At 49.3% G+C, this 12,762-nt stretch overlaps 1 protein-coding gene across 1 annotated transcript in view; it reads right to left on the bottom strand.

Annotated features, from left to right (window-relative positions):
• Nucleotides 1-12,762, bottom strand: part of LOC144098081 (sodium-coupled monocarboxylate transporter 1-like) — a 149,527-nt gene that overhangs the window by 68,553 nt on the left and 68,212 nt on the right. The gene's annotated exons all lie outside the window — the stretch shown is intronic.

Raw genomic sequence — 12,762 nt, 5'->3', positions numbered from 1 at the left:
AATATATATCTACGCAGGTGTGGGCTGACACCGACGAACCTATGTGACGCTTGTGGGAAAGTTGAATCTTTAGACCATTTTCTCCTCTACTGCCCAAAGTTCACACTTCAGAGAAAGATTTACCTGGAGGTCCCTCTCTCCAGGTTAGGGCGCCCTTTATCTTTGCCAGTATTATTATCGTTTGGTGCGAACGCCAAGGGATTTGCATTGGGTTCTATTTGTGTGATTTCTCCACGATTACATAATTGCAACTGGTAAGTTGAAGTGCTAATTCTTTTAAAGTTCTACTAGCTTTTCTTTTTTTCACCAAAATGCTGTCTGCTATTTAACTGTCAATATTGTTCTCTTGTTATTATTCATTGATTTTTCAAAATTCCTGATTGGTGCTACAATTTTGACATCATCTTCCATGGAAACTTCTTTGTTTATTCACCTACTCCTTGGCCAATCCCCCCACGTGGGTATGTGCCATATACCTGGGGTGAAGAAGAAGGTGCCTTCTCTTCGTTCTAGTGAAAATCTCGCCTGCAGCGTAAATACGTTCCCTATAGCAAACGAACTGGATTCACGCCATCTCGAGGAGGCTTCGGACGCCCAGTCACCGCCTGGTTGCATCGCATAAAGCAAATGTCACGCAGTTACTCTTGGACCTGAACTGCGCACCGAGGCTAGGCCTAGCACCTCCGATGACGTGCTGGCGGGGGTACCTCCTCAGCGGCATTCCCGGCAGTGCAACCACCCTGAGCATGGGCCACGCCTCCAAACTCGTTCCTTCGTTTCATCGGATACGGCGGCTGCCCTGCCTTCTCCAGATGTACAACAGCTCGTGAGTGATTTGCTCTCTCGACGGAACACAGATACGGCTGCTCAGCCTATACTTCGTATCGACCTCTACCAGTACTACATGAGACGCCAAGCACTCCAATGAACATCTCATCAGCCCCGCCAATCGGACCGCCGGCCCTCCGCTCTTCTCAAAAGCGCCCTTCAGGAGACGTTGCAACGGGTTCCTCTTCAGCCAGCGGTGGCTCACAAGCCAAACGCTCCTGCTTAGCAACAGACCGCCCAGTTGTGTCTACCCACGATTTGGTGATTTATAAAGCGACTGTAAATTTCTGGCAACGAAAAGCCTTACAGATATACCGACCAGGGTTCTGCCGTCAAATCTATATGCGTGTCTCTGAACGAAAGGATTTCGTGGCTTCACGGCCAGAAAGAAGTCCAATGCTACTGCTGTGTGGCTCCCAAACTTGGCTGCCGTGGAACGTGTGCAAACGATACAGTGCATTACAGTTACCAGCGAGGTCTCGGTGCCGGTAGAGGTGTACCTGGTTGATGGATCCGACTTGCAACGTTGTGTTGTCTACAACGTCGATGTTAATAAGGACCAGGCTGCCCTTCAGCGTGAGCTTTATTGTCCCACCCACCGAGTGATCCAAGCACGTAATATGGGAAAAGGGCGCTCTTGCATCGTCACTCTGCAAAGCTGACCGACACCGCCAGCCTGCTTATGCTACTATGGGTGCATTTTACTGCCTCGGTCATACAAACAAACCGCTGTCTACTGCTACAGTTGCTTCAGACCTGGCCATATGCGTAGATCCTGCCCTTTCACAACTAAAGTGGAATTTGCGCCGGAGCGCAGCGGCGTACAGATGGGGCCTCTGCAAAACTGATGACCACGGCATCATATCGCCCACTTGCCCCACAAAGCTGAAGGAAACAGAAAAGATTCGCCGTGGGTACTCTAAGGAAATGACTGAGAATGTGAATACGCCTCTTGTGCTGAGCTCCAACCGGTTTGCCGCTCTCCAGTCGGATTATGACAAATGGCCCGAACGTCCCGTGCTGCACACGCATGAAACTGCTACGCAGCAGGCTTATAGCGATAAAGTGCGTAAAGATCACCGGCATCAGCAGGCTACAAAACAGCGTAGCTTCCCGGAACTACCCAACGATGAAATGGTAGCAGTTGATGGCCAAATCGCATGCATTTTGGCAGAGGTCTCATGGCTCCGACAACCCGAGAACACCGTGAGCGCTTCGCGCCTCGTAGACATGCAGCGGAATCTGGCACCGCCACTAGAACTTATGAATCAGCACCGAGCATGTCCCACCCACCAGCTTCGTACAACGCTCCTCCCAGAGTACCTGCTACATTGCCAGATAAATCTACAGCATCTCTGCTCCGCTTCATGGTTACCCAGCTATCCAACCTGACATCTGTTCTCTTGCAACGCTTGGACTACTAACCGAGAATTGCGCGTTCCGGCTTTTCTGGTGTGCTCCAGTGGAAGTGTAGAGGCACCTCCACTAAAGTGAGAGAGCTCAAAACCCGTCTTCGTTTGCACAAGCTCCAGGTGTGGGCCATGCTACTGCAGGAAACCAATGCCTTGATAGCAATTCCGGACTTCAGTGGTTACGCGTCGCCTTCAATGAACGACCATCGTGTGCACAGTGGGTCCCCTTCAGGAAAGTTGGTGGTGTACGTTGACACGCGTTTTCGTCATGTATGCTTCTTTCTGAAAACCTTGTGCACCTTCTATGAGGAGGTAGTTGCAGTTGCTGTAAAATTACCCAAGGCAATGGTTGTGGTGGTATCTTACTACGTTAGACCAGCGGGCGGCGCGCCCTCCCGTATTAACCTGGGCTGGTTATTTACTGTGCGTAGAAAATACTCCGGGTGTCCGATTTCAATCGGAGGTGACTTCAGCGCCCCACAGCCAGACCGGGGGTACTCTACTTCGAGCCCCCGCGGCAGGCGTGTGCGGGATGACTTCGCGGATGCTATGTTTATTCTTCTAAATCACCCCGGTTCAGCAACGCGGGCTATACGTCAGAGTCACATTACTATATATGCTCCTGATCTGACGGGGTGGTCTGGCCCCGGCACTCCTTCGTGGCACCTTGAGCCTGACTCTTGGGGGAGTGACCACCATCCTATCATCATCGGTCTCCATCCATCAAGGGCCCGCCGATTTCGCCGTAGGTGTTCTATGGTCAATTGGGACACCTTTCGCACCACCGTCGAAGATCTCTATTTCTGCACTGATCTACACTACTTGTGGACTGCATAAAAACTGCGCTGAATAAGGCTACTGCTGTCGCCTGGACTGAAGTCTATCGCCTGGCACCGGATCTGGGTCTTCTTAGCATGTGGGCTGCACGCCGACAAGCGGAGATGGCAGCTTCCCGAAACCCGAATTCTCCGCAAACACGGACAAGGCTGAATTACCTCACTGCCAAGGCTCGCAGATATGAACGCGATCTCTCGCGACGGTAGTGGCATGCGTGGGGTGAGCAGTTCTCGGCAGTCATAGAATGCTTCTCTCTGTTGAACGTTTCGTGCAATGGAACATGGTTCCCGTCGTCCTCACGCAGCGGTCACAGCATGCTTCGCAGCTAACTTAGCTCCGGATGATTTCGCCAGAGAGGCAGCGCGGAAGTGTTTCCCCAAGTACGATGTGTTGCCTCCAAGGGTCATAGAAGTACCCTTGGCTGCCATTCCAGCGTATGTCGATAAGCTCCCATCTACAGCCGACGCCGAGAGAATTGCAAGCCAATTTTCCATGCCAGAGTTGCTTGCAGGAATACATGAGGCCCGTCGGAAGACTGCGCCCGGTCCGGACTCCATTCCGTACGACGTATACAAGAATGTAGTTCCGCTGTACTCCCTCAACACCTCGCCACCATTACAAGGTATGGATAGAAGGCGTCGTACCAGGAAACTGTAAATCGGCTATTGTGATCCCCATCCCAATGCCGTGGAAGCCGCTGACACATCTCGGAAATTTCCGGCCTATATTGCTCACGTCAACATTGTGCAAGCTTACCGAAAAAATGGTTGCCACACGACTGTCGTGGTGGTTTGAGCATCATGGTTTCTACCATCCCACCCAAATTGGTTTTCGTACGTCCATAGGTACAGAAGATCGACTGGCTGTCTTGACGTCAGCAGTTCTGGCATCAACTCGCAGCCACAATGTAAGTATATACTGTACTGGTCATGGAAGTTGAAAAGGCGTACGATAATATCAGTCCTGCTGCCATCCTGGAATCGTTTGACATGCTGCATCTCCTCGTTAGAGTGCGTAATTTTGCTAAATCTTTCCTTGAAGGCCGACACTTCACCATTGCCATACGCCTCAGTTGTGAGGTCGTCAGATCATTTGTGCCTCTTCGCGGTGTTCCTCAGGCGTCGTTATATCGGCAACATTATTTAATATTGCATTATACCCAATGTTTGGCGCTTACATGATCTCTCTGAGATTAAGTTCTTATTTTACGCTGATGACATAACGGTGTGGAGCACTCACAACAACCTGATGACTCAAGCAGCAGCCCTACAATTAGCCATAGATATTACGTCGAATTATGCTTCTTGAATTGGTCTTCAGCTTTCAGTGAGCAAAATCACGTTCGTGTCAGTCTCCAACCGCTGGAGGCGCCGTAAACTCGCTGCAACACCAATTCGTCTTCATCTATCCGGAACTCCAATTCAAGGAAGTTCGACGATAAGAATCCTGGGTTTGACAAAACACGAGTCAAGAACAGGAACTGCTTGGCTTTCTCGGGCTAAAAAGCAAGCAATTCAGGCGTTTGGTCTGATTAGACTCATTGCTCTTAAAACAGACGGAGCCCGCTCTCATGTTGCACGACAGTTCGTGCGGGCGGTTGTGCAACAACGCCTCGTTTACCAAGCCCAATTCCAGCATTTGACGAGGGCTCAATGGAATTGTCTTGAAGCTGTTAATCGAGAGGCAACGAGAGTCATCACTTGCCTTCCTCGCATCACCCTGATTATGAAGCTCGAACAACATGAGCAGCTGAATACACTAGATGAGCTGGTGTAGCAACGACGCGATGCTCGCCGCCGGCTAAGTCAAACCTTACACACACAGTGTGTGCACTCAGGGCATATGCTTCATTGCACTCCATTCTATAGCCGCCCCCGCCAGTTCTTCCTCCCTGGTGTTTTGTGCAGCTAAGCGAAAACCAACCAACTGATCTACGTCGGCCATCGTCTACCCGCGCGACATGGTCGTTTCGCGACAGAATTACAGAGCAAGACGCCAATCTGCCTCATCGCTCCATCGTTATATACGCTGACGAAGCATCCAGGCCTGCGAAACAACAGAAGTTGACTGTCCTTGCATGCCTGCCTTGAACAAAACATCAAGGTTTCGCCTCTCAGAACTTCTTTCCTCCTTCTGTGCGGGGATGCTTGCGGTTGAAAGAGGGACTTTGCTCTGTGGCAGCCGTTCTCATGCTACCTACGACCCGCATTATCATTCGCACCAACGCCCTTCCCGTCACACGCCTACTACGACGCGTCAGTCGCACCTCAGAATTCTGCCAAGACATCAGTCGTCTAGCGGCACGCATCCGACAGCAAATCCGTATTGAGTGGGTCCCGCGTGACCTTCTGAGCGCACAAAGTCGCGCAGATTCTGCGAGCCGCGTTTCGACCCCAACCTCGTCTTTGCCTCAAGTCCTCACTCCGAATGACGCCACCCTACTTTTAACAGGAATGGAACACCACCGGCGCCGCACACGTTCTCTAATCCCTCCGTGTGCAGTAACCCTCCTCCGTGGTCTTACCCGTGCAGAGGAGGTTGCGCTTCGCAGGATAGGGTCTGAGTTGCCCTAACTACAGCCGAGACACGCGAGTGGCCGCAATTCCAAGATTTATATCCCCGACCCGGCTGTCCAATCTGCAAGATTAGAGATAGTGAGGCGGATATTCACCACCTGCTGTGGGTAAGCTTGGCCCTGAAGCCGACGAAAATTCGGCACTTGGCGGAAGTGGGTCTCTCGCCGAACAATCCGGATTCCTGTATCGCTTGGACACAGGGTCCACATCATCGTTCACTACGAGATTCTTTTAAATCAGCCAACCTTTTTTTCATTTATTTAAGCATTCTCCTCATCCCTCATTTCATAGCCTTTATGCGTTGAGGCAATAAACATCGCTTTAAAAAATCGCTCCTGTTGCGAAGGACCATTCTTGTTGCATTTATATTTTCAAACAATACATTCCTAATCTGCGCAGTGGCTATGAAGTTTCTACTGGACAGCTGATTTTATGTTTTTCCGACCAGTCCTCGACTCTCAGCCCTTGCCACACGACGATTTATAGGATCTCTTTCGAAGCCAAGGTGACATACACGTTCTTTTCGCTCTAAGAAACAAAACTGCAAATATTTCTACACAGCTGTGAATAAATAACCAGTTTCAGAGTAGGTAAGAAGACCGTTTACATAATCGTCACAGCGTAGATTAAACATGTCATGCATCCTCCTCGCTTTCTCTGACCGCTGTGAAACAATGATCTAAACTCATGAAAATTTGCAGCGCTGCTTTCGACACTACTCTTTAAGGCAGATGTTGTACCGACTGGAAGCTCCAAAGAAAATAAGCGCTCCAGCTCGCCGCTTGGTTTCAGCAACCGAGCTGTACTGGCTCAACTAAGGGGCAATGCGGCTTTTTTAAGCGAAATTTATTGTCCCAATGCATCAATGATGGGTGAAGGTGTGATGAAAGAAGTATTAGTGATTAAATGAATGGAAAAAGGCTAGGTGATTTGATTAAGTCCAGTAGAGAACGATGGTACGGTCCCTGCGTCCAGGCAATGTATGAAGCAGGGTTGCTTGGTGAAAGACCAGCTACCTTCAGGTGATGGATTCTTGTAGGCTTAAGAGCTGCCCAGTTCCCCTGCATGTGATGAATGTCGGTTTCAATGTCCTCGTGCTTGCATATCGGACACCCTCGCCCAGGAAACATCTCGGTACTGAGGCCACTTCCGAGTGACGACAGGTGTGAGGGCAACCCCGACCCGGATCCTCCTAAGCGCAACCTCCTCTGCACGGGTAAGACCGCGGAGGAGGGTTACCGCACACGGAGGGATGAGAGCACGTGTGCGGCGCCGGAGGAGTTTCTCTCTTGATGAAAGGAGGGTAAAATTGTCCAAATCAAGGAGCCGAGGCGGTGATGAGTTTGTATTCGCAAAGAGTCGCGAAATCTGCCTGGCTTTGATAGGTCAGCAGATTCCGTGGGACCCATTCAATACGTACTGGCTGCGGGATGCGGGCCGCGAGCCAGTAGATGTCCTGACATATCGTTGGACAGCGGCTAAACCGTCGTAGCAACCGGACAATTTGAAGGGCGTCAGTGCGGATGACAACGCGTTCCGCATGGAGCATAGTTATGGCGGCCACGGAGCAGAGTGCTTCTTGAACTGTAAAGAGCTCAACGCAAAAGGACAAAGGGGGTTTTGTAAGCTGAAACCTAGATGTTTGATTCAGGGCTGGTCTGCACGGGCAGTAGATTGCTGTTGCTGCTTCGCAGGCTTGTGTGCTTGCGCCTACGTAGACAACAATGGATCATTCAGGCAAGCATCTTGTTCCTCAAATATATGGCGAATTCTGGCGATGCCGAATCAGCAGATGTTGGTCAGCGATTATCTGTTGGCTTGTTGTCGCTGAGCTGCACAAACTTCCATGAGGAAGAACTCGAGTTGTCGGCTGAAGAATTGAGTGTGACGTTGCATAAGTCCTCAATGCATGCGTGGAGTGCGATATACTGGCCTTAAGGCTGAGCGCATCACGCCGCTGCTGCACCAGCTCATCAGTGCCATTGAGCTGCGCATTCTCTTGTAAAGCTATGACCATTGTGATGCGCGGAAGGCCCGTAGGAGTCCTCATAGCCTCTCAGTTCACGGCTTCAAGGCGATCCCATTGGGCCCTTGTAAGATGTTGAAGCTGGGCTTGATAAACAATACGTGGCTGCAGAACTGCCCTCACCAATTGCCGTGCAACGAACGAGCCTGCGCCACCCGTTTCAGGAGCAATTCTTCTAATCAAACCCAGAGTCTGAATAGCTTGCTTTTTTGCCTGAGAAAGCCATGCAGTCGCTGATCCTGATCGGTGAATCATTAAGCCAAGAATTTTTACACTCGGACTTTCCTGTAGTAGGGTGCCTGATAGACAAAGACGGATTGAACTTGCAGCAAGTTTACGGCGTCCCCAGCGGTTGGCGACTGACATGTATGTTCTTTTATGCGCGGATAGCTGAAGTCCGATGGATGATGCGTAATTACAGGTAACATCCAAGGCAGATTGAAGGGCAGCCTCCTGAGTACGGAGATCTTGGTGAGTAATCAACACCGTGATGTCGTCAGCGTATTGAAGAGATTTTATGTCACGGATGTCATGTAAGCGCCAAGCCAGCAGGATGAATGCAATATTAAATAACGTCGGCGACAATACTGATCCTTCGGGCATGCCGCAGAGAGGAACGAATGATCCGACCGCTTCGCCGCTGAGGCATACTGCAAATTTTCTGCCTTCCAAAATGATTCGACCGAACTAAGCACTCACAGAGGGAGATGAAGCATGTCAATGGAGTTCAGAATGGCTGCATGACTGATGTTGTCATATGCCTTTTCAACGTCCATTGCTAAAACAGTACGCACATGCGGCTGCGGGTAGATGACAGAACTGCAGATGCCAAGACAGCCAACCCGTCCTCTGTACCAATATATGGACGAAAGCCGATTTGTGCGGGGTCATAAAAACCGTGCTGCTCTAGCCACCATGACAATGGTGTGGCTAGCATTTTCTCCGCCAGCTTGCACAGCGTAGGAGTTAAGGAGATAGGTCGTAAGTTTGCAAGGTCCGTCGGAAACTTTCCTGGTTTCAGGATAGGAATCGCGAAAGTGGATTTCCAGCTCTCGGGCGCGACGCCATCCAGCCATACTTTGTTTATGTTTTCTAGTAGTTGAGGGAGTGCAGCGCTACTCAGGTTCTTGCACACCTCGTACTGTATATTGTCCGGGCCGGGGGCTGTTTTCCGTTTCGCATCTATTGCAGCCAGCAACTCAAGCATAGAGAACGGACACGCAATTCCATCTGCGGCGACACCAGACTGCATTTGATATACATGCGCTGGGATCCCTGCCATATTTAAACTATCAGCTGAAGAAGGCACAGGATCGTATTTTGGGAAAAATTTTCGCGCTGCTTCTTTCGCAAAATCATCTGGCGACAAGTTAGCCGCGAAGTGCGCGGTTGCTGCTGCGTCAGTCAAACGGTGACCGCGTTCCACTGTACGGCATGTTCGCCAGAGAGAGGCATTCGAGGATTTTGCAGAAAGTTGTTCGCACCACGCATGTCACTGCCGTCGAGAGAGGTGGCGTTCATATTTGCGTGCCTTAGCTGTAAGATAGTGCAATCGCGTACGTGCCTGCGACGAAGAAGGGTCGCGCGCGGCAGCCTGTTCGGCTTGACAGCGTGCCACCCACAAGTTAAGAAGGCCGAGGTCTGGTGCCGGTCGACCAACATAAGTCCAGGTGGTAGTTGTAGCACTGTTGAACGCTGTTTGTATGCGCTTAACAAGGAAGGATTGGCGAAGAATCTGAGGAGAGATTGTCCATACAGGAGCGAAAACTGTCCCAGTTGATCACAGAACATTTGTAGCGTAAAGGTCGGAAATGTGAGGTGTGAAGACCGATGATGATAGGGTGATGATCACTGCCCCAGCAGTCTGGCTCCATGTGCCAGGAGGGAGTACCCAGACCTAACCACCACGTCAAGTATTGAGCATAGGAAGCACTGCGAGTTTGACGCACTGGCCGTGTTGCTGTCCCAGGATGGTTGAGCAGCACAAATTGGGCATCCGTGAAGGCGTCCCGCACACGCCTGCCATTAGGGCTCGAAGTGGGGTACTCCCAATCCTGATGAGGGGCGTTAAAGTCGCCTCCGACTAAAATCGGACACCCGGGATACTGCCAACGGACACTTGTTAGCCAGCCAAGATTAATACGTGAGGAAGCACCACCGGCTGGTCTAACGTAAAATGAAACGACCACAACGGTTGCCTTATTAAATTTCGCAGCCACTTGCACTACCTCTTGATACGACGTGCACCAGTTTTCGAGAGCAAGGCGTACATGCGGAAAACGCGTGTTCACATACACCGCTGCCTTTCCCGGGGGACCTCCATTTTGTACACGGCGGTCTATCATTGAAGGAGACATGTAGGCACTGAAGCCTGGAATCGATGGCAAGGCGTTTGTTTCCTGTAGCAACATGGCCCATACCTGGAGCTTGTGAATTCGTAGTCGGATTTTGAGCTCTCCCACCTTCGTGGAAATGCCTCTGCAGTTCCACTGCAGCACAAGAGCACGACTGGAACTTGCCATTTCTGGTTACTAGCACAAGCGCTGTAGTATCCCGGACGCCATGTTGGACAACTGGTTCACCATAAACCGGAGCAAAGAAGTCGCAGAGTTATCCAGTGGCATTGCGGCAATCTTGGAAAAGGCGGCAGGAAATGACACTGGTGGGCGGCAGAAAGGCGATGTTGCTGCGCCATTGATAGATGTGGCGGATGATTCCGCTGCCCGTCTACATCGAGCGAGCAGATCACAGTGTTGCCGGAGCTTGATGACCTCTGCTAAATGTCGTGCGATTTGTTCGTCGACAGCGGTCATATCGTCCTGCGGTAGTTCAGGCACACTGCGCTGCTTTGTTGGCTGTTTTCGGAAACGTTCTTTTCGCACAGTACCGTTAGAAGGCTGCTGAGCTGAAGGATCATGCGAGGTGTGCTCAGGAAGCTCCGGCCACTCGTCGTCATCCCACTGGAGAGCTGCGAACCGATTGGATGTCGGCAATGAAGTTATTCTGTCTTGTATTGGCCAATGCTTAGTCATTCGACGACGAGCCTTTTGCGTTGCCTTTTGTTTTGTCGGACAGCTTGGAGATGTTATCTCGTGGTCGTCGGATTTACAAAGGCCGCATCGATAAGCCACTTTCTGTTACGATGTACCTTCACCGGCAGCAGTGAAGGGACAGGATTTGCGCATATGCCCAGTACGGAAGCAGTTATAGCAATATACCGCCCTCGGTTTGTTTGGCCGAGGCCGTAAAATACAGCCATAATAGTACAGACAGACAGATCGTGTCAAAGGGACTTGCAAGGTGACTATGCAAGAGCGCCCATTTCCCATGCGTCGGGCCTAGATGACACTGTGCGTGGGACAGTACAGCTCACGGTGGAGTGCAGTTTGATCCTGAGTGATATCGACGTTGTAGACGACGCAGCTGTGCAAGTCGGAGCCTTCAACTAAATATACTTGTACTGGCACTGAGATTTCGCTTGTTAGTGATATACTGGTGAGCGCTTGCCGCCGTTCTACGGCAATCAGTCGGAAGCCACACTACAATGATGTTGAATTTTGTCCTGGCTGTGAAGCCCCGAAAACCTTTGGTTCCGAGGCACGCATCCAAGTTAGCTTGTAAAATCTTGTTTGGTATATCCGTGAGGATTTTTTGAGGCAGTAAGCCTTATGAACTGTTGAATAACGTTTGTGAAGTTTTTGGGATGCGTGTTGAAATACAAATCCAATATTCATCGCACTTAAGCGTACCTTGTGTCCTGTGATGAGAAAGCATAATCGTAGAGGCACTTTATAATTGATCTTGTTGCGAATGACAATTGTTGCTGCATATATTTTTTCAAAAATATATTACTAATCGGTGCGCTGGTTATAAAACTTCTTATGAACAGCTGATTTTTCAACTGAATAAAATGCCTTTTCGAACCCCTGAAGGATACAAATCAAAATACTTTTATAATCTGCAGATTTATGCATAATCTCACTGATGGCACTCACACATGTAATGTAGAGCAACGTCCTCTTCAAAGCCGTGTAGTATTCGTCTGCCACTCGGACGACCCAATCTAAACAACTAGAGATTTTGTGTTCACTGTCGCTGGTATTCTACATCTATACATCGCACGTGCAGATCTCTAAACGAGATTTTCGTTATAATTACAGTTGCACTGAAAACTCGATTTAAGTAAGGAAGGCCTGTTTCGTGTTCAATCACTGTACATTTTTCCAGCTCTGGTTTTAAATCATAGACACTCTTTAGTTATCCGCCAAATATTGACATTGACATCAAAATTTCAACACAGTTCCTCCAGTATGCAAGACGAAGGCTGTGCACTCAGCCAACAGCAGTTGGACTTAAAATGTGCACGCCGCCTGCAAGAAGATAAGCTTAGCAGGGGAAGGCTCAAGGCCAAGTGGGCGGAGTAATTTACTATATTTGTGGCAATGGATTGGCCGCAGTTCTCGCAGTGAAAAAAAAATAATTGATTCCTGATGGTTTTGTTTCAGAGTGGACTGAATTAGGCCGATGGTGCTGACAATGACATGGAGGAAATTTCTGCATTCCCTTCGAAAGTAAAGTAATGCAAGCACCAGAAAAACATCAATTTCTGCAAATGGCTTATTTCCTGCAAGCCATATTTTTCCGTGCTTTGATATATATTTGTTCAGTTTATTTTGGCCCTCAGTTTTTCTTGCTTTTATTTCTCATGCGTATAACTTTTTATTTTTTCCTGTGTCTTCTGTTCTCCAAGATATTGTTTCTGTCGTGCTTAGAGACTCTTCCGACGTCACTTTAGGGATTCTCTATTTATTCTGGCTGTATTATATTGAATATAGCGGCAAATAGAAACAGAACAATAATAATACAACTACTGTAATTAATTCTCCACAATTTATTGAAAGCGCTGGCACGCAGCCCCAGGAAATGGTTGTTATCTCTGTTAAGAAAAATTACCGAAACTTCCCGGATTTACAAAGAGGGGATTAAATATGCTGAAAAGATGATCTTCAAAAAACATACTTTTATAAGAAAATGGCTACTTGACAAACAAAAAAGAAGTGCAGAATCGTAGAAAATATAATAG

This window comes from Amblyomma americanum, chromosome 7 (assembly GCF_052857255.1).
Source record: "Amblyomma americanum isolate KBUSLIRL-KWMA chromosome 7, ASM5285725v1, whole genome shotgun sequence".
NCBI classification, from domain to species: Eukaryota; Metazoa; Arthropoda; class Arachnida; order Ixodida; family Ixodidae; genus Amblyomma; species Amblyomma americanum.
Note: the sequence above shows the minus strand (reverse complement) of the source record. Positions and strands in the feature narration are given on the sequence as shown.